Genomic DNA, 27835 nt, shown 5'->3' with positions numbered 1-27835 from the left:
AAAAAAAAAAAAAAAAAAAGGATGGTGAACAACAAAAGGGAGGATATAAAAAATGCAGAACTTTTCCTTGAGAACTGAAGGGTCTGTGCTCCAAGTTAGACGGGCCAACCCCTAGTTCCTTCACATGTGAGACAAAGCCCCAAAATACATAGCTTTGAAAACAATAGGGATTATATCCAGTAAAACCATAGAACTATAGGTAAAGGAGAGCCCATTCTTAAAGGGCTCACACAAAGATTCACTTGCCCAGGACAAAGCAGTAGTTTGAAAAGTGCATGGACCATATACTAGGGAGACCCTCTTACTAATCTTAAAGCATCTGCCAGAGAGGCAGTAGCTCTTTGGGAATGGAGACACTGGCATGTGCCATTTCTGCAATCTTGTTCCAACTTACAAATGCCAGCACTGGTGGGTGCCATTTTGGAACTCTCTTTCTAAACTGTTGGCACTGGAGGGCATGCCTTCATAAAGGCCCAGCCTTAACCTGCACCAGAACCCTCTGTCACAGCTGGGTTGAGTGAGAGCCCTGTCCAACCCTCCTGCTGCCTGCAAGAGATTCACTTCAGAAGTAGATACACAGACTGAAAGTGAAGGAATGGAGAAAGATGTCCCAAGCAAATGGAAATAAAGAGAAAGCTGGTATAGCTTTATTCATATCATACAAAATAGACTTTAAAATAAAGACTGTAATGAGAGACAAAGAAGGGAAAACAGTGGAGCACAAGGACCCTCAGTTCACCTTCTCCTGTGGATTCACCAAGGCTACAACTACATGTAATGCAACTCACTCTGAAAATGACCTGGAAACTAGTAAAGAGGCTCTTCCACAGCTGAAGATATAAAGAAGGGGACACATTGAGAAGGGTAAGAGAGGCAGAAATATGGTCAAAACCAAGCCCTGAAGAGGCAGCCCATAAGCAGGGGGGATGTGGGGTTCCTTCCTACACTACAGGTGTGGAGTTCCTTCCTTCCAAAGGTGTGGATTCCTTCCCATCTTGAAGGAATCAAGGCCCACATCAAGCACTCACACCCTAGAGATCTAGGTCAGGAATACAAGCCCGCATAAATTCTTGTTTTGAAAATAAGCAGGCCTTAACTCCAGCAGCTTTGAAAATCAGTGAGGAGAGCTATAGGAAATGGAGACTCTGCTCCTAAATGGCAAGCACACTATATCACTTGGTCCCAGATCCAACATGGGGGCGACAGTTTGAAAAAGATTGGGTTATACATGACTGGTTTGGGGGCATAAGCTGAAGAAGTAGGAATCTGTGGGAACTTTCTCCAGAAACAGAAGTGCTGGTGGGGACCATTTTTCTTGCCCCCATCCCCACCCAGCCAAGATAACTGGATGGTGGTAGAAGCTAGTTCTGATACTCTCATCTACCTTGCTAGCACTGCTCACCCGGCACTAACCTTCCTCTATAGAACTACTGCACCTAACATGCCTGCTCTGGCAAGTGGCCTTCCAAAGTGGCTCCTGCCCTGCCACACCTGACTGGCAGCCCTGCCCAACCAGTGCCCTTCCAAAGCTGCTGATGCCCTGGTGAGGGGAGTAGTCCTGCCCACCAGCATGTCATAGCTGCCTCAGCTTGGCCTCTTGTCAGCCCCACTGGGTGTCAGCCCTACTCACCAGTGCACATGAAGTAGTCATGCCATTCATTGCAGCCAACTGGGCTGGATGCCAGCCCCATCCGCCAGCATGCTTACAACAGTCATGGCCCAGGCACAACAGATAAGGGATACATAAATAAAGTAATCAAATCATAAGGGAAGAGAGCAAGAGAAGAAAGGGACAAAGAAGAAATACAAAATACCCAAAAACTAATTAATGAAAAGGCAATGGGATTGCATCAAACTAAAAATCTTCTGCATAACAAAGAGCAACATCATTAAAATAAAAAGCAACCTACTGAATGGGAGAAGATATTTGCAGATCATATCTCTGATAAGGGGTTAATATCCAAAATATACAAAGAACCCATACAACTTGACACCAAAAAATTTAAAAAAATAAAAAATGGGCAGAGGATCTGAATAGACATTTTTCCAAAGAAGACATACAGATGGCCAACAAGCACCTGAAAAGATGTTCAGGTGCTTACTAATCATCAGAGAAATGCATATCAAAACCATAATGACGTATTACCTTATACCTATGTACCTTATGCCTTATACCTATTATACCTATTAGAATGGCTATTATCTAAAGGACAAGAAATAACAAGTACTGGAGAGAATATGGAGAAAAGAGAATGCTTGTACACTCTTGGCACAATCACTACGGAAAACAGTATGGAGATTTCTCAAAATTTAAGAATATATCTATGCTATGATCTAGCTCTTCAACTTCTGGGTAATTATCTAAAAAATACAAAAATATCAATGTGAAAAGATATGTGCATTCCTATGTTCACTGCAGCATTATTTACATCAGCCAAGATATGGATGGACCTTGAGGGTATTATGCTAAGTGAGATGAGGAAAGATATACTATATGATTCACTCAAGAAGTAATAACAAACAAAACATTAAGAAAACAAACAGAGAAAACAGATTGATGGTTTCCAGAGGGTACAATGGGAGTTGGGCAGAATGGATGAAGGGGGTCTATGGCATGGTGATGAAAGGTAACTGGATTTTTCATGGTGATCCCTTGGTATTGTAGTGTAGTAGTGTATACAGATACCAAATTATAATGTTGCTCACCTAAAACTTATATACCTATTTTACCTCAATACAACAAATTGAGTTTAGTTAGTCCAGTGTTTTAAATGGCTTATATATATTTTTTAATTCAAATATTTTATTAATATATGCACATAACATAGATATGTAATATCTATCTATCTATCTATCTATCTATCTATCTATCTATCTATCTATCATCTATCATCTATCTATAGCTATATGTAGAAAGAGAGAGAGAGAGAAATAAAACTACTCTAAGACCCGTGGTTTGAAACAGTTGGAAAAAAAGCATTCTCAATTTAGGATAATTTTCATAATTATGCTAACTTGCTAATGTGCTTTTTGTAAGTAACATAACCAACTCTGGTCAATTTAAGCAGTACATTAATATGTACTAAGAAGCACATGGAATATCCAGACTGTAGGTGAGTCAGCCGTGTAGGCTGAGCATCCAGAAATAAGGCCCATAAGGATGCTTCACAACAGGTTCTGGGAATGGCAGGAACAGCTCACCATAGTTTGCAACTACCTCTGGAACCAAATGGAATCCATGCAGTTCATGTTCTTTCTTGCAATTAATTTCCACTTAAAACTCTGGGAATGTTTTGGATAGGCTGAGACTGTTACTGTCTGCACTCTACTAAGAAGGTTGGCTGTGAAAGGTGTCTAGAACATTTAGTTTCCATCATCTGAAATAGATTTGTCTCATAAAGTAGGTGATTGTCTTCAAATAGGAAGGACTGGGTAGACTGAGAGCACGGCATATGCCCACTATGGACTATTAAAAATGCAGAGCCCTAATTCCAGTAATATTTTCTTAGAAAAGTTTACAATGATTGATATTTTTTAAATAAAAAGATGTTACTTATTTATTTGAGAGAGCGAGAGAGAGTGCATGCACACAGGTATGCAGGGGTGGGGCAGAGGGGGAGGGAGAGGGAAAGAGAATCTCAAGCAGACTCCGTGCTGAGCATAGAGCCCAAGGCAGGACTTGATCCCACTACTCTGAGATCATGGTAAGAGCCTAAACCAAGACCAGACACTTAACTGAATGAGCCACCCAGGCACCCCATTAATTCATATTTTTAATTTGGTCCAAGCCCCATAATATTCAGAACTAAACGCTTCAGGACACCTAGGCACTGAGTAATAAAATTTTCCCTCTAGAAAGTGATTTTGAAAGGTTCAGAGTTATTATTTTGTTACCAAAACCATCAAATGTCTTGGCTCTGTTTTCTCTATTTAAGCCAAATTAATTTTCTTGCCTTCTTCATAATTATTTGAAACAGGTCATTCTTTTCAATCGGAATAATTTTTTCTTTGATAATTTGTACTCTTTGGCTAGCTGAAAATTCAAATGAAACAGTTCCAAGAACTCTTTCACGGGATAGTTTACTTAATGTCTCACTCAATCAATGGATGCCCCACTCAATATAAACGTATTATTTATCTTGATTATTTGTGATAATTTATTTCTATTTTTGTACCTGTGCTCTTCAGTTGTTGGTGGTATTCAGTGTTTTTGTTTGTGAATCTGTATTTATGATATTTTAAACTACTTGAAAAATTAATCCCTATATTGTTTAAATAGTGAGTATTTGAAAAATGAGGTTGACACTCACATACTAACTCCTTCATTGTCTTCGTAAAATAAGTCATATTATCCTAATGTTCCACATACTTGAGAAGCTGGTTCTGCTCCAGTAAATGTTTCTGATACCCACTGTAGTTTAATGTGTATCCCACAAGGACCACCTTACATGTCACGCATCTCATCTCCTGGTCTTTCCCAGGAATTTTCTGTCACCATGTTGCTGGATTTATTCAATGCCCTATACCATAGGGGACTCAAGTGACCCTATCTTCAAGGCTGCAAACTTCAGGAAGTCAGGAAGGGAGTGCCAATGGACCTCAGTTGTCACTGATTCTCCTGAATTCTGTGGCTCATGCCATAAATGCTCGCTTCAGCTATTGGGGGTCTGCTTTCAGCAGAGGCCTCATGAAGGGAGCATTTTATATAATCTTGAAATATGAAGAACTTAAATTCCTACAGGGGAAGTGTTGACTCATGAAAGAATATGGGAAGAAATGAACAGATATTTATATTTTTTCTTTTACTCATTCCCCCTAATGGAATAGTCCACATGCAATTTTTCCAAATGTCCTCTTGTGAGCGCTCCTGCATTATATAACAAGTGGTTATGTGCTCTGTTCTGTAATTAGATAACTTGCCTTTGCTTTCCCTGCTTCCTTGCCGTGTTTCCCTTTTTTTCTTTATTCATTCTTCCTTGCAATTTTAGCTGCCAGTTTTCTAGGCCAGCCTAACTAAGAGATTCCTGAGTAGAACTGAATTATATGTATCCATATCTATTTCAGAAATTAAAAGGGGAAAAAAAGAAATATGGATAATCCTATCAGTTTATGTTAACAAATTCCAAATTTATATGTCAAATCCTTACCCTTCTGAGGTGAATTGTACATCTAGCTCTATAGAAATTTCCTACTTAGAAGACAAACATGCATCTGTAGTTTAGCAAGTCCAAAACTGAGTTGAGTTTTCACTGAAACTGATACTCCATTTTTATTTCATATTGTGTTGAGAACTTTGTTAAAATATATTTAGATTTAGCTCTAGTACCCCGTCCCATGTCTGCAAGAAAGATACATCCTTACATTTATACCAACACAAAGTAGTATATATTTTGTGATCTCAGTCTTCCCAGAACTGTTCTGATCCTGTCTTCTTCATACTCGCTAACATTTCTTAAGCGGTTTTTATTAACCAGACACTATTCTAAATGCTCTGTTTGTATTAATTGTTTAATTTTCACAAAACTGAAGCACTTTGATCATCTTCATCTGACTGATGAGAAAACTGAGGCACAGAGAGGTTAAGTAGCTTTCCCAAAGCCATAGCAGCAGTAAAGGGCGTAGGTGGGCTTTACGCCCAGGCAGTCTGGCTCTTAAAATCTCTCTTAGTCCTTAGACGGAGTGGGTTTTTGTTTGTTTGGCTGTTCATTTGACGAATATCAAGCTGCTCAGTGCCATGACTGGATTTATTCATCAGCAAAAATGAAGACAATAAAAGTTTCCTCACAGGATTTTTGAGATAATTAAATAGAATGAAACTCATAAAAGTGTCCAGTCTTACAGCACAATGATAGTTGCAGTATTTATTAACAGTAGTCGTCATGTGAATCATTCTAAAGAAATACTCTGAGATATAAAGAAAAGTTTGTGCATATTGAAATTGAAGGCAGTTTTATTATTATAGTAAAAATGAGAGACAGCTTATATATAACCTAAGTAAATGGTTATAAATAAGTTATGGTACATCAAAGGAACATTATGCAGCCAGTAATATTACCTTTTAAAAATATTTAGTTCCTTGGAAATCTTTATAATGTATGAAGTGGAAAAAAGAATAAAAATAGTGTAGAAGCAATTATATATCAACACACTAAATGTATAACTTTAAGGAACTGTTCATTGTTATCACGATTATTTTTGGCTGGAGGAATTATGAATTTGTTTGCTTTTTCTTTGTACCTTTTGTATTTTTCAAATTCTTTACAATGGATATCTGTCAATTTTATGTCAAAATAAGCCATATTTATATATACATTAATTTAAATTTTGATGTCTGCACAATATTAGGAGAAAAGTGAGATTTTATAACCTGATATTGCCTTTTAACTTTTATATCATTATGTACTACAATGAAAATACTCATATTTAAAAAAAATGTTAAAACAGCATTTTAAAAATCTATTATTTGCTAATAATGCCATAAGGTCTTTTGAAAAGTATACCCATCAGATAGCCAAATTATAGCATTGCATGAAAATTGCCTTTGGTAATTTTCATTAAGTAAACCATTCTGCTTTATTTTCTTCCCTAAGCACTGCTAGAATTTTTTCTCTGATAGAAATACTATGAGGCTTAATTAATAATTGTAAAGTATTTAATCTCTAGCAAATGCATGCAAGACTTGTAAGAATTGTAATCAACATGTAAATCCAAATAAAGTATTAACATAAGCAAACACATTAAATAATTACATCCTTATCTCTATTACATGACAAAATTGTGAATTCTGGTATTTAGTTTCCCTTCCTCTGTTCAAGCCTGAGAAATAGTTCTGTGCCTTAGTGAGCGCTATGAGCCCAGGAACCTCAGTTCCTCTGCTTGGCCTCTCATCTACCAGTAGGACAGTGTGTTTCTTCACAACATGGTGGGTCAGGGCTCCAAAAGAGTGGAGATGAGCAAAGGCTGCAAGGCTTAAACCCTAGCCTCAGAAATCAAATTGCATCATTCTGCCAAAATGCAGTTACAAGCCTACCTCAGATTCAAGGTATTGGGAAATTGACTCTATATCTCTTGAAGTGAGAAGTAGCGAAGTCATATTGCAAAAGAGCACAAGAGCACGGGAGGAATTATTGTATCTGTCTTAGAAAACATTCTCTCATCATACCTATATCTCCATAGCACTCTTCTTAGGCATGCCCAGAGAGAAGGTGAGACGGTACTATTTCAAATGGTACTTTGTGAGATCTCTTTATATTTCATATTTTTTAATTGGCACCCACCATTCTCAGTGAGAAGGGAACTCTGGAAACAATAAATAACCTTCCATAGAGTACGGGTTCAGCTCCATGCATTTTTCTATGAAAAAAATTTAAAAAGTAGCTGAGTTTTTCTATTACACAGAAGGCAAAGTACACAGGCATTAAAATGTGAAAGTACAGGAGTGAATACTTACTGAGAATAGTTTATGTTTAACGTTAATAAACTATTATAAATAAGTTTTTAAAAAATAAACGTCATGTTCTTTGCCCTCAGGAAGGCTACTATCTATCTAGTTGACAAACATAATTAATACAGATTCAAATTATAAAACAGTTCATTATATAAAAAATACAAAAATGTGCATACAATTTAAAAAATACATGGTTTGGTTAATCTCAGTTACTGAGAGTTAAAGTATCTTTTTTTTTATTTTTGTGGACAAAGTAGAACTTGAATGTAAAAGATAATTTAGATTTAAATAGTTTGTAAAGAACACAAAGTAAATTTCATACAAGAATAGCCAGAGGTAAGTAAGATAAAGAGGGTTATTTTAAAAATAAAAGTATACTTGAGGGACGCCTGGGTGGCTCAGTCGGTTAAGCGTCTGCCTTCGGCTCAGGTCATGATCCCAGGATCCTGGGATCGAGTCCCACATCGGGCTCCTTGCTTGGCAGAGAGCCTGCTTCTCCCTCTTCCTGCTCTGCCTGCCGCTCCCCCTGCTTGTGCTCTCTCTCTCTGACAAAAAATAAATAAATACAATCTTTAAAAAAAAAAAAAGTATATTTGAGTAGATATCTAAGACCATACTTAACAATTTTGAAATGACACCATAATAACAACAATTGACAAAATGGTCCCACTATTTTTTTGGTTGTTTGAACTAGAAAGGTAGAGCCCGTCCCTCATTCCTATCTTTCAAACACCACCCTCACACAAGTGTATCTAAGAGCAAAAACCAACACTTAATTGAAAACTTTCTACCCACCTTTTCAAATCAATCAATGTCATTGTCTAATAATGGATAACAGTATATTTTTGTAAGCATAAATGGATGATTATAAGTAAGGCCTTTAGAATATAAGGTGGCATTTAGTAATATTTAAATAAATGTTAACTATCGTCATTATTGTTAATATTTATATTACCATTCTTTTTTTTTTTTTAAAGATTTTATTCATTTGAGACACAGAGATACAGAGAGAGAGAGCATGAGCACGGGGGAAGGCAGAGGGAGAGGGAGAAGCAGGCTCCCCGCCGAGCCAGGAGCCCAAACTGGGGCTCAATCCCAAGACCCTGGCATCATGACCTGAGCCAAAGGCGGACGCTTAACCATCTGAGCCACCCAGGCGTCCCTATATTACCATTATTCTTCTGTACCAAAATCATCCACTTACCTCTGTCTTTACTGAAACTACCCTATTCTAAAATACTATCTCTTTTGCCCAATCAGTTTATAATGGCCCCTTCTCTCAACTTACACTTTTGACTTTTAATATACATTTTTTAAAAAACAGTGAGATTTTTGTTAGTATAATAGATTTTATGTTAATTATTTCTGATAGAAGTCATATTTTATTTGTATCACTGTCTTGTATATAATGTGTGTTTTAGCTTTGACTTCTTTTAAGACTTGCTCCTTATCTTTAGTTTCCAGAATTTTTTTGTCTATGCGTATGGTGGACAGACCCCAAGGTTCCTGGTTCCTGGCCTGATGTTCACATTGCTGTGTCTTGTTATCCCCATGTATCTGAACAAGATCTCTGACTTCTAAACAAAAGAATATGGCAAAGATGATGAAATGGCACTCTCCTGACAAAATGTGATTAGGTTACACTATATGGTGAAGGTAATGGGAGGACATGCCCATGATCCTATTATGTTAGAAAAGCCTCCATATTAGCAGAGCAGGGCTGGAGAGTCTCCTGGCTGGTTTTATGTAGTAAGGGAGGCAGTCCACATGGCAAACAATTGCAGATTGCCTTTAGTAGTTGCAGTCAGCCTATAGCTGACCGCAAAGAGCTGGGGCTCATTCTTACAGCCACAGGAAATGAATTCTTCCAGCAACACGAATGAACTCCGCATTGGGTTAGTCCCCAGTCCAGCTTCCAGAAGCAAATGTAGGCTGGCTGTCACACTGATTGCAGCTTTATGACACCCTTACCAGAGGATCCAGTTAGGCCAGGCTGGCACTCTTGACCCACAGAAACTGTGAGGTAATTAGTGCGTGTCTCCTAAACTGATTAGGCTGTGGTGTTATGTGTGTGTGTATCCACCAGTATCTATATCCAGAAGGCCTTGAATTTGGTACTTTATTTTGATTATGATCTACCTTGCTGATCCTTTATGAGGGAACAAGAACCAGTGCTGACTGTATAATTTCTAAGTATATTTGGAACTCAGATATTATCTGTTTAATTTCCTCTTATCCCCATTTATTTTATGACATTCCACAAACCCCTCCTGAAGCTACATGACAGAAATTACACTTCAGCCGAAACCCACATTTTTATGTACTTGTTTTTAACCTTTCACTATGCTGAGGATAATTAGTTATGTCATACAAATTGATAATGTCATGAGAAAAAAAAGCAGTAAGTACTTTTTATTTCCTACATCACATCCAGAAGCAGATGGAGTTTGTCTCTATGGGCCCCAAACATTTAATTAAAACTTCATGTTAATTAGCAGAATGCAATGTTTATAATCGGGAAACTGAATACAAAACCTAGAATAGAACACATAGAATGATGACACACATACATATGTGGCTCCTTGACTTCCTGATTTGTAAGGAATTTGCTTTAGAGCTCTATTTAAAATCTTTAAAGTTTTTCAAAACAAAACTATTTTATGACCTCATTAATAAGCTCACGGTTTGTCTTAAGTAATTCAAATTCCGGAGAATTTCAAGTTTTTAAAATGTCCAACAAGAAGAATAAAGGTACACTAAGTTTTTTAAATATTCAACAAGAAGAATGAATAAATAAGTATAAAAATAAAATTATATTGGTGCCATATCAAAAATATTTATCCCCATATTAAATTTTGTTGAATACCTCTAAAATTTCTCAGTTTTCAGAAAACGATTGCTCACTCATATTTTTGCTGAAAAAATAGTTATCTTAAAATAGAGTACCCTCCAAAATCTAGAAAGACAGCATCATTACTGCAGTTCTTGTAAATGTATAGTTCATTCCTTTAGCAAATGATAACTGCATCTGCCCATTTCAGCAACCTCTTGTGGCAATCTTCTGTGAATGCAATCCAGTATACCAATTCCTACTCTGTCACTTATGGCATAATAAAGGATTAAGTATTGGAAACTCTATTTCTATTCATTTTTTTTCTTAATCACAAGGGCATAAGAAGGTATTAAAAATAGCTCAGAGGTGTCTAAACAGCCTATGGAAATTATTTTTTATTTAAATGAAGCTTTTTAAAAAGTAGTTTCAGTTTTTATTTTTTTTATATTTTTATTTTTTTATTTTTTAAAGATTTTATTTATTTGACAGAGAGAGACACAGCGAGAGAGGGAACACAAGCAGGGGGAGTGGGAGAGGGAGAAGCAGGTTTCCCGCCGAGCAGGGAGCCCGATGCGGGGCTCTATCCCAGGACCCCGGGATCATGACCTGAGCTGAAGGCAGACGCTTAACAACTGAGCTACCCAGGAGCCCAGTAGTTCCAGTTTTTAAAATTATTATTTCATTTTCATATTCTGGCCATTCCTATTTGTTCTTGTATAAGCATGAAATAATACTTATATAACTATAGATGTTATGAATGTAATTCATATAAAGATTCACATCTTTAGTACTAGTCCTTCCCCTTCCGTAAAATGTCAACTTAAGGTTCCTAAGCACATCTGAAAGTTGATGAGCAGCCATAAAGGATTAATATCAAAATGAGCAAACTTCCCACACTTTACCACATTCCACTCTCAAAATTCTCACAGAAGGAATTGAGAAATATCTTTCTTAAATGACCATTTCATAGAAACCTGAGATTAAGGCAATTAATATACTAACTTATTATAAAGTTACAGCATTCACATCGGATTGGAGGTACAACCAACCTAATAGTTTTAATTTACTTTTTTCATGAGGGAGATTTGGGGAAAGGGAACATTTGGTCATAAAAATTAGAACTTATTTTCAAAATATAAAACTTAACCTTAATAAAAGATCGGTCTTTATACTAATTATTTGAATTCATCATTAATAGCTTCAGCTAGGCAGAAAAGTTTAAAGTAACAAATAATAAAAATTTTATATTACGTCAGTCTCTGGATTCAGTTGTCTCAACTCCTAAGATCTCAAATCATGCAATGGTAATAGTCTTAAAATATAGGATTTATAAATAAGTACAAATTAAGCAAAGCTTTTATGTAAATGATGCATGGATAAAATGGAGGGTTTCAAACTAGGAGATTGTCAAAATCTATTATTCTGAAAGTAAGTTATGAATGGGTAGAAACAGATTGAGATGAAGTGTAATACTAAATAGTTGATTTTTAAATGTGATTCTGGAATATATATTTTTTCCATAAAACATGGGAGTTAAATTGTAAGTCAGAATTAGTATAATGCAAAAATTATGTATTCTACCCATATACATTTTCCATGATAAATAAGGTAAGACATATGAAATTTATAATTAAATTACACTTACTAAGATTCAGTATGATTGAAGTATATAAGAAGATATTAACTATGAAGAGTCCCTGCTCCTTGAATGTTAAACCATGCAGTTAAATGGGGCCTCTTGCTCCAGAGGACCACACTTTGGGGGTTTAATGCTCTGTAGTAGTCATCTTGAAATTCTTAATTTTATTTTTGAATTCCTAAGTGATGCATTTTTAAAGTGAAGTTCTATGAGACAATGGATCATGCACCAGGGCCCTGGAACTTTAGCCCATATACCATACCATATCCTGCCAACTGTCCATTGCCCTGCAATGGGTTCTTAGCCACCTGCTCCCTATGCCCCCATACCCAAACCTCATCTGACCTCTCTCATGCAATCTCTTTCCCACAATAGCTGCTGCCCTGCACTGGCAGTGGTAATTGGATCACATTATTTGGAAATGGAAAACCTTCTTTTAACCATTGCTCTGCACTCCTAATGGGGTCCTCACTCAGTCTTGGGGAGGATCAGGACTCCCCACACCCTATAGTTTCTACCATAGGACAAAGTGACAGCTATCCTCTCTCAGGACTATAAGCCCTATGTTGTGTTCAGCAGCCAAGTCCACAGGAGCCTCTTGCTCAATACTGATCCAGGTACCAACCACATCCTGGCAAGGATTCCTCGTCTCTTGCTAAAGCCCCACAATTTAATTTTCCACTGACCCTATAAATTATGTAGCCAGATATTATTATGAATGAGTATAAAGGCCATTAAGCAGTTTTAATATGAAAGGTTGTTTTTCCCCACTACCATCTTTTTTTGTCTCAGATAGTTTTTCACTAGCTTGATGATTATTTTGAATTTCAAACTGAATCATGCCAGTCATCATCGGAAAGTTTATCTCATACTCTTTTCTCTACTCCCCCATCACACACACATCTCTTTCCCCTAAGCCTTTTCTCAGTAACTTGTATTCAACCTAATATCTACAGTCAAGCCTTCAATCCATATTGACTGTATTCAGTTTTCACAGTATATCATACACCTTATTGCCTATAATTTATCTCACATAGCTATTCTCAGGTTAAATTTTTTTTTAAATTTTATCCTAATTTGATTCTGCCACTTCTCACCTGTATAATCTTCATTCATCATTCAGGTCTTGACATAAATGTCCCATTTTTTTTTTCTAGTAATCATTATATGTTACCCCATGATTGGGTTATATACCCCCTTCCCACTCTGATGTAGTCATTTTCTAATCTCTCTGATAACCATACACCAACCTATTAAATCCTCAAGGTCTCCTATCTTTTATCTTGTTATGTTTACTGTTACATTTTCAATCACTGGAAGAGTGCCTTGCCCCTCTATTATGTTGAACATTATCTAGTGGAAACTCTTTTGTACTTAATAATATTCCCATACCAGCTAAAAAATCCCAAGTAAACTCATAACATTTCAATACACATTTCTTAATACATATTTTGCTAAAACATTTAAGACTGCATGTCCTAGAGCCAAAATGCCTGAGTTTGAAAATGCCTTTCACCTCTTAAACTGTGTGATGTTGGGGAATTGGCTATTTTCCTCATGCTTTTGTCTCATAATCTATAAAATGAAGATTAAACAGATTATGTAACCCATGAGTTTGTTGTGAATGTTAAATGAGATTATGTGTGTGAAATTCTTAGATCTACATCTTCAGTGTTAGATATTGTGATTATAATATCTGTAAAACAATAATCTGGTCATCAAACATGAAAAAGATGAAAAAAATATGATCCTATACCTACATTTTTGGAACTCACAATAAATGATGGATATAGACCCAATTGTGATTCTGAAATAAGGAAAATTGTAATGCTACACAAGAGGTACAATTACACAGTGTAAAAGAGAGTTTAAATTAAATAAGAGTGGTTTGGAAGAAAGAGAGTTTGAATATTTCCCCAAAAGAAATGTGGGATAGAAGAATTCTCCCTTTTCAAACCACTAAAAAATTGTCTGAATCAAGAACACTGGAAAGGACAGGGGCTTTACCAAAAACACTAAAAGGACAAGCCACCTAATATTTCTAGAAAATCAAAAATTATGAGCGACTGCTAAAAGTGTGTTTTCTTCAGTATTAGACCTTCATGGAGGAATAGGCATCTATCCGTTGACCGCAGTCTAAAAGTTCTTCAGATACCCTGAAGAATGTTTATGTCCTAATCCCCTTTATGTGTGCATTCATCAATATTATTCATTCATCCATTTATTATTACATCAGAGTGTTTTCATCTCTTTCCAAAAAGTCTGCTCATGTACATTGTGTACATAGTGGCGAGTTTCTTTCAGCACTAAGTAGAATTGCTGAATCCCTGTTTTTTTCAACAACTCTTGTTTTTTCCCTATAACTACTTGTTTTTATCTCTGCAAGCCTGAATCATAACAACAACAACAACAACAAAACTCAAACCAGAAAAAAATCTATATGTTCTTTTAAATAAAAATTCCACTGTATACATCCTTCACACTTTTCCCTCTCCCACTCCCCCTACTTGTGTTCCCAGGACTCTGGGGTCATGATCTGAGCCAAAGGTAGACACTTAACTGATTGAGCCACCCAGGCACCCCAAGAATAAAATATATTTTCAACTGAAGTATATTTGTATATCATTGCCCTGCTTGTTACTATTTTTCCACAACAGAAATAAGTTCAATCAATCATATCTCTAGCTCTAATAGGTGCCTGAACTTGAATCTAAAAGACTCATTCTCACATTGCTTGAGGTCTCTCCTGATAATGTCTTTCAATGCAATTTTCATGTCACAGAGTACTTTTGAAAGATTGATAACTAAAATTTCTGTATGACTAAAAATTATTTCTCACCTAAACTGAGATCACTTTTACAGTCTAAAGTGATTATGTTGCCACAACATTTACAACAAAATACTGTCCCAATGACATAGCAGCCAAAGACAAGATGATGGAACAAAGGCAGTCTCTTCAACTAATGATGCTGGAAAAACTGGACATCTACATGCAAAAAATAAATCTAGACACAGACCTTACATTATTAACACAAATTAATTCAAAATGGACCCAACCTAAATGTAAAATGCAAAACTATGAAACTCCTAGAAGATAACATAGGAGAAAACCTAGATGACCTTGGCTGTGGCAATGACTTTTTAGAAAGAACACCAAAGGCACCATCCATGAAACAAATAATGATAAATTGAATTTTCCTAAAATTAAAAACTTTTACTCTTCAGAACACAATTTCAAGAGAATGAAAAGAAACAGACTGGGAGAAAACAATTGCAAAATACACATCTGAAAGGGGCTATTATCCAAAATATATAAAGAACTCCTAAAACACAATAAGAAAGGAACCTGATTAAAAAATGAGACAAAGGTGTTAATAGATCCCTGACCAAATAAGGTATATAGATAGCAAATAAACATAAGAAAAAGTGTTCCACATCATATGTCATCACAGAAATGTAAATTAAAACAACGAGATACCATACACACCTATTAGAATGGCCAAAAGAACAGTGACAACAGCCAATGTTAGCAAGAATGTGCAGCAACAGAAACTTCCATTCATTGCTGGTGGGATTGCAAAGTGGTACAGAACTCTGGAATACATTTTGACAGTTTCTTACAAAACTAAACATACTTTTACCGTAAGATCCAATAGCATTACTTGATATTTACCCAAAGGAGTTGCAAAATTATGTGCATGAAGAAATCTGCACATGGATGTTTATAAGCAACTTTATTCATAATTGCCAAAACTTGGAAGGAATCGAGATGTCCTGAAGTAGTTGAATGGATAATAAACTGGAGTACATCCAAATGACAAAATATTCAGTGCCAAAAATAATTGAGCTATCAAGCCAAGAAAAGACATGGAGGAAACTTAGATGCATATTATTAAGTCTACTAACAGTAAGGAGCCAATCTGAAAAAGCTTTATGCTATATGATTCCAACTATATGACATTCTGGAAATGGCAAAAGTATGGAGAGTGTAAAAATATCAGTAGTTGCAAAAGGCTGGAGGACATTGGGGAGGGATGAATTGGTATAGCATAGAGGATTTTTAGGGCAGTAAAAATACTTAGTGTGATGCAATAATGATGGGTACATGTAATTATACATTTGTCCAAACTCATAAAATATACAACACCAAGAGTAAAATGTAAACTATGTGTGAATGTAAGTTCATCAATTGTATCAAATGTACCACTCTGCGGGGGATACTGATAACAGGGGAGATTGTGCATGTGTAAAGCAGGGAGCATACGGGCCATCTCTGTACCTTCTCCTCCATTTTGCTGTGAATTTAAAACTGCCCTAAAAAATCTTAACTAAAAAAAAAAAAAAAAAAAAGATAAGGCAGAGGAATTTAGAGTGAAAAATAATAAGTATGTCAACAAGGACAGAGAGCCTAAAGAAAGGGGTTAGGGATTGTCTTTGTTCTATGATACCATTTTAGAACTATGTTTTGTTTTGTTTTGTTTTGTTTTTTCTCCTCTTCTATTTGTTTTGTTTTGTCTTTTCTCCTCTTCTATTTGTTTTGTTTTGTTTTTTCTCCTCTTCTATTTGTTTTGTTTTGTTTTTTCTCCTCTTCTATTTGTGTTTTGGAAAATAGGAAACAAAAGTTATCACGCCCAATAATTATTTCCCCAAATTTCATTAAGTTTAAGGCTATAACTAACATACACACAAATATACACATTCTCCAACTAAAGTTTACTCTTTCATTCTAATCTAGGAATAGAACACAGAAAAAATTTTAGCTCTGTGGTAGCATCAAGACATATCTGGATAACATGTATTTTGACCATTTAAGGAAGTGTGTCCAATGACAGGTGTGTGCACATCATATGGAGAATAAAAAGGATGAAAGAATGTTCTATAATTAGAAACTACCAGTAAAGTTTCTGCTGTTTTTAAAACCAAGTCAATATTTTTTGTTAAAATTAATTTCATTATAGAAGGTCCCTGTACAGCTTCATAAATGATCAGTTTATTTTTCTTCTTTCTCATTTTTCTTAAATATATTATTTCAAGGGCTCCTGGGTGGCTCAGTCCATTAAGCATCCGCCTTAGGCTCAGACCATGATCTCAGGATCCAGGGATTGAGTCCTGCATAGGGCTTCCCACTCAGTGGGGTGTCTGCTTTTTCCTCTCCCTCTGTCTCTCCCCTCTGCTCATGCACATTCTCTCTCGCAAATAAATAAATAAAATCTTTTAAAAAATCTTTTATTTTTTCAATCACTAACTTACAAATCTCTAGTAAGTGATATGTGAGAGATAGACATAATGGTTGTTAAAAGAGTAAATAATATAAACAATATATAAAACAACAAATTTTGAGTAAATACTAATCCTATAATATCTAGTTTTTCTACATAATGGGTTTCTTACAGTATGCTATTTGCAAGATATAATGAGGACTGGAAGATGCAACTGTCCTGTTTTCTTTCTTTCTTTCTTTCCTTTCTTTCTTTCTTTCTTCTTTCTTTCTTTCTTTCTTTCTTTCTTTCTTTCTTTCTTTCTTTCTTTCTTTCTTTCTTTCTTTCTTTCTTTTTTAATGTGGTGAGGATATTTAACATGAGACTGACCCTGTTAAATTTTTAAGTGTGCAATATTGTATTGTTAACTATATGCACCATGTTGTGTGGGAGATTTAAACTTGTTCTTCTTGCATAACTGAAACTTTACACCACTGAACAGCACTCTCCATTTTCCTCTCTCCCAGCACCTGGCAACCACTATTCTACTCCACTCTTTCTAATTTTGATAACTTATATAATTGGAATTATGTGGCATTTGTCTTTCTGTGCCTAGCTAATTTCATTTAGCATAACATAATATCCTTCAAGTTCATTCATATTGTTGCATCAGTTAGGATTTCTTTCTTTTTAAAAGATGAACATTCCATTGTGTGTATATACCACATTTTCTTTATCCATTCATCAGCTGATGGGCATTTAAGTTGCTTTCATATCTTGACTATTGTGAATAATACTGCAATTAACATGGGTGGTATCTATCTCTTGATATCTTGATTTCAATTCTTTTGGATATATGTATCCATGAGTGGAATTGTTGAATCATATGGTAATTCTATTATTTTATTTTTTAAGGAAATACTACACTGTTTTTAATAAGGATTGCAATATTTTACATTCCACCAACAGTGTATAAGAATTCTAATTTCTCTACATCTCTGCTGACATTTTTTTTTAAGATTTATTTATTTATCTGAGAGAGCTAGAATGAGAGAGAGAGAGAGTATATGAGAGGGGGGAGGGTTAGAGGGAGAAGCAGGCTCCTCGCTGAGCAGGGAGCCCGATGCAGGACTCGATCCAGGGACACCAGGATCATGACCTGAGCCGAAGGCAGTCGCTTAACCAACTGAGCCACCCAGGCGCCCCTCTGCTGACATTTTTGTTTTTTGTTTTTGATAATAGACTTTCTAATGGTATAAGGTGATAGCTCATTGTGGTTTTGATTTGTATTCCCTTTGTGATTAATGATACTGAGTACCTCAATAGCATCTGTTAGTCATTTGCTTATCTTCTTTTGTAAAATGTCTGTGTAAGCCCTGTGCCTGGTATTTAATCAGATTATTTGTTCTTGGCTATTGAATTGGAGTTCTTTAAAAAAAAAAAAAAAAATATTTATTTATTTATTTGAGAGAGAGAGTGTGTGCAGAGTCGGGGGGGAGTCAATAGGTAACATATGTCCTCCTTGTAAGAGACAAGTAGTTAATGATTTCTCTAGAATACATAGTATCTATGTGAGAATGACGGGGCAAAGCTATCATATGCATATTCCAAACTACCAGAACTAGACATCTCAAGGCCAAGACTCCCAGGCCCCAAGGAATAATACCTGGGCTCTCATCTTTGTTCTAATCATTTCCTGGATGCCTGAGAGGACACATACACCAGACCACCATCCTCAATAAAAACCCCCAGACTCCAAACAAAAAGACAAGGCTCATACTCCTTTCCTTCCTGAGTGTCCTGGATTTCCATCCTTCACAAAGCCAAGGGCCCTCTTGGCTTCCTACAGGACCCCATCTGAGTACCCACACCCAGACTGATGGCATCAACTATAGAGCATCCCAATAACCATCCTTCCCTAAGTTTATCCTCAAAAAAAAAACCTTCTAGAATGCTAGAAGAGGGGCTCCCTGATGTGTATGGAGAACTGGATTTGTGTCACATAAGGGATGGATCATAGAAGCCATAGAGAAATGTTGCTTGGATTTCCCTTCAAGAAAAAACTTGCCATTCAGTTGTAATGAGTAGAGTTAGCTCACAGAATTCAATTGTTAGCAGCGCTAGGGTTTGCCTCAGCATTTGAGACCCATCACCCTCTTTTCCTGTAGCCTTCAGCCAGGATTTAGCACAGCAGGAATTCTAGAGGCTGGCTTTTTCTGGACAACTTGGGACTCTCCTAATGGGCAATCTTTACTGCTGTGGTCCCCACTGGGTTGGCGAAGACTTTGTCAGGTATACATCACAGTGTGAGACTCTAGCTGCAAACAAACAAACAAAACTCTTCCAACACCCTTTCCTTCCAAAGTTGTTAAATCTGAATGACAGATTTTCAGAGCTTCTGTCCCCATTCTTTGATCTTGTTAAAAGTTATTCTAAACAAAAGGCCTGTGCTCAGCTTCTGATTCTCAAAGAAATTAACAGACAGATTGTTCTTTTGGTATCAAAATATTTGGATCAGGTAGTATTGCCTTTTAATGCATCAGCATATAGTAAACAGTGTTATAATGAGATAAGTCATTAAATTATTTACTTTTTTTATAGTTTATAGAAAATGGGCATACAATGTTGCCTGAACTACTTTTTGTTTTCCTCTTTCAGGTATTTTATTTACTACTTTGAGTATTTACTACCATTTTTCTGAGGAACAGTATTATATAACTACTTACTATTTTTTCAGTTTTAGACATCTTTTTTGTTGTTGTTGTTAACATATAGTGCAATATTGGTTTCAGGAGTAGAATTTAGTGATTCAACACCCTATGCTCATCACAGGTGCCCTCCTTAATACCTATCACCTGTTTAACCCATCCCCCCACCTCCCTTCCAGCAACCCTCAGTTCTTTCTCTATAGTTAAGAGTCTCTTTTTTTTTTTTTTTCCAACCCTTATGTTCGTCTGTTTTGTTTCTTAAATTTCACATATGAGTGAAATTATATACTATTTGTCTTTCTCGACTGACATTTCACTTAGCATAATACCCTCTAGCTCCAGCCACATCATTGCAATGGCAAAATTTCATTCTTTTTGATGGTTGAGTAATATGCCATTATTCCAATATTCCATTATGCTCACATTGTCAAGATACCAATTTTATTCAAAACCTCTGGGCTCTATTGATTGAGTCACTGTCCTCAAGTATCTTTACCCAGTTAAATATAAATTTTCTGTTTACATTTTTAAAAAGAACTAAAAATTAAGGATTTTAGTATATCCTTTAGTGCTGCTGAAGTGAGCACTAAAATTAAGGACTGCATTCTAAAAAAGTCCATGAAAGCCAACAGATTTAAGTTCTTATAAAGCATTCATCATAAATACAATTAAAATATATGTCAGATTTTTGAAAGATTAAACCCTAACATATTTTAGTAATGATACTTGGATGAATTAAGAATAATATCTTTTAAAATCAAATTTGTAACAGATTAATTTCTGAATTATTTAATTTGTTATATTGAAATATTTTATAGAGAGAAAACAGTGAATATTAAAATGGGTGAAATACATTTAAGGATTATATTTGCATAAAATATTCACTCTGATTTAAATTCTTTGCTTGTATTTATCTTATACTTGAAGTCAATATTAAGAAAAATGCTATGATTCAAAGGATTCCATAATTAATATTAATTCTTTAGAAATGATTTCCTAAATGTGTTCATGTTCAATTGTTTTTTTCAGAAAACAAAAACTGAAAATTAATAATCTCAAATTGTTAGAGAAATATATAATGTTTACAGTGCAAAGATCTTAGATATAGTTAAGTCCTATATCTAATTTTTGAGATCAAGAAAGTGAAATGCAAAAATCAATTCATTGTGTATCAGTATCATCAGCATCATCTCAGTAAATCATAAGATAATTATGGGAATTAAATTTCAAAATCAAAGAGCAATAGGAATGTGGAAATTTGTGAATTCCTGATTATTCTGACACCTTAACTTTATCTTTTTAAGTTTTATTTATTTATTTACTTATTTATTTACTTATTTATTTGAGATAGAGAGAGAGTGTGTGCAAGGGAGATGCAGAGGGAGAAAGAGAATCCCAAACAGACTCCCCACTGAGCACAGCACCCCATGAGAGGCTCAATCTCACAGCCATGAGATGAGGACGCTGAGATCATGACGTGAGCGGAAACCGAGTTGGTACTTGAGCACCTGCACCATGCGGGCACCTGGACACCGTAGCTTTAAAGCACGGGACCAAATCTATGCCAAGCAGTTAGTGAACTATTTTAATTTAGTAAAGTTAGTTAATTTTAAAATTAAAACAATTTTTAATTTTATCACTCTGCTGCCTAGCCTTATTGTCATTTAAAATAATCATAAGAAGGAAGGTAACTAAAGTTGAACAATTTAATATGTCCCAGATTACTTTGCAGGCAGTCTCCTTGAACTTTTTCTGCTGTCATTGCTAATCAGCTAATTCAGTATTGAAATGGGACTCTGAAAGTTTACAAGTAATACATTTCAATTTTTTTTCTGGGGCACAAATCTATTAATTCATTTAATTAGTAGTAAGAAGCATTGATTTTGTGGTAACTTTACATTAAAAGCAAAGCACTTTTCAGTAATCAGTAATTAGGGACATTGAGCTAGTCAATGGTTCATTATTCAAATACTGTAAGGGAACATAGAATGGGATAATTAATAATTACAGCTTCAAATAACATTTTTAAAGATTAACATGGAATATAAAGTTTTACATTGAACTAAAGCTGTGACAACTCTAATTTTAAATATTAAATGTAAAATAAAATATTACCGTTTGTTTTATTTTTATTTATTTATTTACTTTTATTTTTTTAAGTAGGCTCCACACCCAGGGTGGGGCCCAATATGGGGCTTGAACTCACAACACTGCGATCAAGACCTGAGCTGAGATCAAGAGTTGGACACTTAACCAACTGAGTCACCCAAGTGCCCCCAAATATTATAATTTTAAATAATAATTAATTAATGGAGTTCATTTAAAAGTCTAAAGAGAAATTGCATGAATTGTTATCAGACCATATGCTATTTTGCAAAAGAGGGTCCAAAGTCACAAATCTAAGTTGTCATATATGTTTTCTATATTTCCCCAGAAATATCTTAAACTAAACACCACCTTCAATTTAATTAGGCTTCAGAGTAAGGAATATGTCACAATATCCAAGAGAAATCATAAAACAAATAGGTCTAAACTAATAATTCAAACTTCATGTGTATACATGATATTTTTTTTTTTTTTTTAAGATTTTATTCATTTATTTGACAGGGAGAGACACAGCGAGAGCAGGAACACAAGCAGGGGGAATGGGAGAGGGAGAAGCAGGCTTCTTGCCTAGCAGGGAGCCGGATATGGGACTCGATCCCAGGACCCTGGGATCATGACCTGAGCCAAAGGCAGACGCTTAACAACTGAGCCACTCAGGCACCCTACATGATACTTTTTAGAACTAGAATGGAAGATTTTACTGTTGCTTTTTAAAAGCATGTTCTTGAAGCGTTAACACATTTAGTTTCTAGTGATACTTGCTATGATGTCTTAGTATATATTTAAAAATTTTAAAGTCCCATGCTAACTTTTTTTTTTTTAATATTTTATTTGTTTATTTGAAAGAGAGAGAGCACAAGCAGGGGAAGTGGCAGGCAGAGGAAGGAGCAATCTTCCCGCAGAGCAGGGAGTCCTATGCGGGGCTCGATCCCAGGATACTGGGATCATGACCTGAGCCGAAGGCAGCTGCATAACTGATGGAGCCACCCAGGCACCCCTCCCATGCTAACTTTTTAAATACAAAACAAAAATTTTCTTATAGAACACCATCTGAGAGAAATAAATGTGATGAAAATATTTTTGATCCTATCTTTTTCAAGAAGTGTCTGATTTTTATTATACACCACACCATTTCACCAACTTACACTGCCTTTCAAGTCCAGAGCACGTATGTCATCGGAAGGTGGGACAGCACAGTGGACACGAAAACCACTTGATGGTTGCTCTGTAGCCACTGATAGGTATCCACATTCTTCCATGTTATTTAATAGATGTTTGAGGGGTGCCTGGGTGGCTCAGTCGTTAACCGTCTGCCTTTGGCTCAGGTCATGATCCCAGGGTCCTGGGATTGAGCCCCACATCGGGCTCCCTGCTCCACGGGAAGACTGCTTCTCCCTCCCCCACTCCCCCTGCTTGTGTTCCCTCTCTCGCTGTGTCTTTCTCTGTCAAATAAAGAAAATCTTTAAAAAAATAAAATTAAAAAAAGATAATAGATGTTTGATTATTTGCAGTTTCTTTAAGGAAAAAACAAACAAAACAAACCAAAACTGTGTTTTTCATTTAATTGCTTTGCAAAAACCCAATTGGGAGTATTTTACTTTTTCTAACTGTCATCTCAATATTTAGTTGGTTACTATATTGTACTATCAAATAAGTGTTTTTATTGAAAATAGTTTGGCTAGGAAAAAGAAAGTTTAAAAATGATGGATCTAAACCTCTTATTGTCTTTTAATGTATTAGGTATTTAATTTTAAAAGATTAGACATAATTTCAGGTCAAATCAATATTTAATATTATACTATGTGAGATGATGTGCTATATCATCCAAATCTGTATGGTACATTATATAATTTCAAGCAATATGCATTTTTTAATTTTGAAGTACCTTTGCAAATCATAATTCTATATGTATTTACATAATATTTTTATCATAATTTTGGTTCTTCATGATTTTTTTAAAGTTCTATTTATTTATTTTAGAGAGAGAGCATGTGGCAGGGAGGGGCAGAGGGAGAGGGAGAGAGAGAATCTCAAGCAGAATCCATGCTGAGCACAGGGTGCATCAAGGCGCTTGATCTCACAACCCGGTATCATAACCTGAGCCAAAATCAGGAGTCGACACTTAGCTGACTAAGACACCCAGGTGTCCCCTGGTCTCTCAATATTTTTTTAAAGATTTTATTTATCTCTTTATTTATTTGAATGAGAGAGAGAGAAAGAGAGTGCATGAGCAGAGGAGAGAGGCAGAAGGAGAGGGAGAAGCTGGCTCCCTACTAAACAGGGAGCCCAACTTAGGGTTGGATTCTAGGGTCCTGGGATCATGACCTGAGCCAAAGGCAGATGGTTAATGACTGAGTCACCCAGGTGACCCTCAATATTTTAAATTAATAGATGTAGGACCTACATTTATTATTTTTTAAATTTTTTATTAACATATAATGTATTATTTGTTTCAGAGGTACAGGTCTGTGATTCATCAGTCTTACACAATTCACAGCGCTCACCATAGTACATACCCTCCCCAATGTCCATCACCCAGCCACCCCATCCCTCCCACCCCCCTCCACTACAGCAGACCTCAGTTTGTTTCCTGAGATTAAGAGTCTCTTATGGTTTGTCTCCTTCTCTGGTTTCGTCTTGTTTTGCTTTTCCCTCCATTCCCCTATGATCCTCTGTCTTGTTTCTCAAATTCCTCATATCAGTGAGATCATATGATACTTGTCTTTCTCTGATTGACTTATTTCGCTTAGCATAACACCCTCTAGTTCCATCCACGTCGTTGCAAATGGCTAGATTTCGGGTTTTTTGAGGTTGCATAATATTCCATTGTATATATATACCACATATTCTTTATCCATTCATCTGTTGATGGACATCTAGGCTCTTTCCACAGTTTGGCTATTATGGATATTGCTGCTATAAACATTGGGGTGCATGTGCCCCTTTGGATCACTACATTTGTATCTTTGGGGTAAATACCCAGTAGTGCAATTGCTGGGTCGTAGGTAGCTTTATTTTCAACTTTTTGAGGAACCTCCATATTGTTTTCCAGAGCAGTTGCACCAGCTTGCATTCCCACCAACAGTGTAGGAGAGTTCCCCTTTCTCTGCATCCTCACCAACATCTGTCATTTCCTGACTTGTTAATTTTAGCCATTCTGACTGGTGTGAGGTGGTATCTCATGGAAATTTTGATTTATATTTCCCTGATACTGAGTGATGTTGAGTACTTTTTCATGTGTCTGTTGGCCATTTGGATGTCTTCTAGGCAGAAATGTCTGTTCACGTCTTCTGCCCATTCCTTGATTGGATTATTTGTTCTTTGGGTGTTGAGTTTGATTAGTTCTTTATAGATTTTGGATACTAGATTTTGGATCAAATTTACTATTTGATCATTTATCTTTCCCCATCACCTAGCTTGAAGACTGGCACATGACAAGGTATTGGCAAATATATGAGTTGTATGTATTAGAATAGCTCAAATCTACTAATTCTCTTATAAATATCTAGAGAGCAAATTTGTTGGAGTTTCTACACCTATTTGGACTACATAAGTAATAACAGGATTAAAAAAAAAAAAACCTTGTTTTATTCTGCTTAAGTAACCAAAGTTACACATTTGGTTAAGTAAATGTTATCATCATACTATTATCAATTTTTTTATCATGCTATTATTATTGTAAATTGATTAATTCAATTATATCATTTCACTGGTAAAGATAATCATGTTAAATCTCAAAATAATCCTGTATAGATTGACTTTGATTTTTTTTTCTAATTCTTTATATCTGTTTTCCTCTCTGTTGACATTTATATATTTCTCCAACAGATATTTATCGAGTAAGCATTCTGTCAGACACTGTGGTAGACAAAGCTTTGATATATAAGTGAAGAAAACAAACAAAGAAACTTACTTTTGTGAGGCTGAAATTCTACCAGGAGGAGAAACAATAAAACACTCATGTGCACACAGACGCCCAAAACAAAATACTAAGAAGTTAAATTTTAAAGTATGGTTGAATGTGATAAATGCCACCAAGAAAGAAACAGGAAATCAGGTTAAAAGGGATAAAGATGGAGATTCCATTTTCAAGATGATTGGATAAACTTCATTAAAAAGGTGACATTTGTGTAAAACATGAAGTTAATGAGGGAGTAACTCCTGTGAGTATCTGGAGAAGGAGAGAAAGGAGCCAAGGATACAACCAGTGTGAAAGTCCTCAGTATCACGGATTAAAAGATGAAAAGGAGGACCATCCAGTTGTGGCAGACTGAGTGAGAGCTGTTTAGCAGACAGAGTCGGAAAAGATAAGGACAGAAAAGTCAGAGGATGAGAAGGTGAGTAGGAGTACGTATATCATGTAAGTCCTTAGGGGCTTTTACAGCAAATACAAGGGTACATTTTGCTGGATTTTGAATGGGAGAATGGCATAATCTGATGTAGACTTTCAAAAGATTGTTCTAGACTCTAAAATGACAAGGATGGAAACAGAGAAAGGAGGCTATTGTGTCCATCTAAGAAAGAGATAATAGTGGTGCAAACCAAGAAGGTAGAAAAGGCTGTGAGAAGTAGCTGATTTGGGACATAATTTGAAGGTAGAGCCAGCAGGATTTCCTGATGGAATGAATGCAGTATGTGAAAGAAAGAGAGGAATCAAGGACTCCTGAAGGATACTACTAACCTTTTCCTTTAATTTTCCATTCATACCTTAATTTTTGTTAATTTCCACTTTTTTAAACTTTCTTTTTCCCTCCTTTCTTAGCACCTGTGATTTGTGTCTTTTGAAACCTATTTCTGTCCTCAAATGCTTTCTGTTTTCAGCTTCTCTTAAGGCTCCTCACATGCCCTATACTTACTCTCTTGATATATGAGCCACTATTATCATTCATCCTTGTATTTAGATTGCTTTCATGTGCATGCTTCTAACCATTCCCTTATAACTAATTCAGTCCTATTAGCCATCTTCAAGATCCATCTAAATGTACCTTATCTTACAGCTCTTCCCGAACTGCCCTCCAATCTCAAAAGTTTTTATTTAGTTTTGTTTACTTTATGATATTCTCTATTTTCTTGATTTATTCTCTGTAAGACAATTATCTGAAGGCATATAATTTGTTTTATTTTGTTTATAAGACATATATATTTGCTTTTACCTTTGTTCATCATAAAGAAAAGATGTAATAAAAACATTTTGTGTTTGACAAAAGAGGCATTGTGTTAGATATTATACATAACAAATACATAAAATGTTCCTCCTCTCAAAGTAAATGGATATGTAATATTGTAAAAGGAAAAGAAAATCCTTGAACTCCCTAATAAAAGAAGTGTTTTAAAATAAAAATTTTAATATTTAGCATTAAATTTACTACTAAATTACTTAGATCAAGATAACCTTATCGATGTTCAATCATTAGTTATATCCACATTTATAGTGATATCAATATTTAATGCATGTAAAATTTACCCTGTTTTTCTCAAAAGCACTAATTAATTAGAAAATACACATTCCTGGGGCACCTGGGTGGCTCAGTCAGTTAAGCCTCCAACTCTTGGTTTCCACTCAGGTAATGATCTCAGGGTGGTGGGATCAAGCCCAACATGAGGCTCATGCTCAGTGCAGAGTCAGCTTGTCCTCCCTCCCCCTCTGCCCCTCACCCAGCTTGTTCTCTCTCTCTCTAAAATAAATAAATAAATAAATACTTTTTTAAAAAAAGAAAATACACATTCCTATGTTGAATATAAATCAAAATGTAATCATCTTTTTAAAATTGACACAAAACTATGGTAATATGTGTATTAATGTTAATATATAGTGTCACTACCAAACAAAAGATTATTTGCAGGAAAATAAAATTTAAATATTGCTGTAGATGTGTAAGTTCTAACACATTAAAATGCATGAAC

The sequence above is a fragment of the Mirounga leonina genome, unplaced genomic scaffold (assembly GCF_011800145.1).
Source record: "Mirounga leonina isolate KUSES-001 unplaced genomic scaffold, KU_Mleo_1.0 Mir_357, whole genome shotgun sequence".
Lineage (NCBI taxonomy): Eukaryota > Metazoa > Chordata > Mammalia > Carnivora > Phocidae > Mirounga > Mirounga leonina.
Note: the sequence above shows the minus strand (reverse complement) of the source record.